We start from the raw sequence: 699 nt of genomic DNA, 5'->3' as shown, positions 1-699 counted from the left end.
GCAATGAGCCTTGATTTCTGCTTTGGTTTTCTTGCCCTGTTAAGACTCACATCTAATCATACTCTATCAATAGAATAATCTTCAAACAGGAAAGGCAAACATATTTGAGGAAACCTTGGTAGGATCATGGAAGAAACGGTGCTACAAATCACCTTGATATTGGGTGCAGGGAGAGGGTTGACTGTGAGAGGAGAGGAGCTGAATACAGAAAAGAAGGAAAACAAGGTGAAAAGCAACATGCAAAGCCATTATCTTCAGAATCTAGACTCAATGATACAGAAGATGCATTAATATGCTGTCTCATAGGGGTCAGAAACATGTTCGAACACAAGCACCACCAAAAGCCATTATCAATGGGCAAGTTACTTTATAAATCTGAACCAGCTTTTCAGATACTCCAGGCCATAGTCCTTCCCTTCTGTCCACACTCTGTTGGACTAGGCTTCCTGAGCACCAACTTATTTTCAGATCACTTGACAGACATGAAGTCCAGCAATAATATATCTGCATTCAGTTGTGGGAACATACAGAACTTAGCATCTCATCAGGAAATCTCTCTGAATTTGGCATCACAGGAATAGAGGCAGTTTCACACTTATCATTCTGGACTGAGGGAAAGACAAGGTCTTGCGGGAGGGTTGTGGGTGATTCTGCGAATTAGTAACACTTGTATAAGTGAAAAAAATGAGGTGCTAGGAA

Source organism: Orycteropus afer, unplaced genomic scaffold, assembly GCF_000298275.1.
Source record: "Orycteropus afer afer isolate SDZICR_OR568_19922 unplaced genomic scaffold, OryAfe1.0 scaffold00388, whole genome shotgun sequence".
Lineage (NCBI taxonomy): Eukaryota > Metazoa > Chordata > Mammalia > Tubulidentata > Orycteropodidae > Orycteropus > Orycteropus afer.
Note: the sequence above shows the minus strand (reverse complement) of the source record.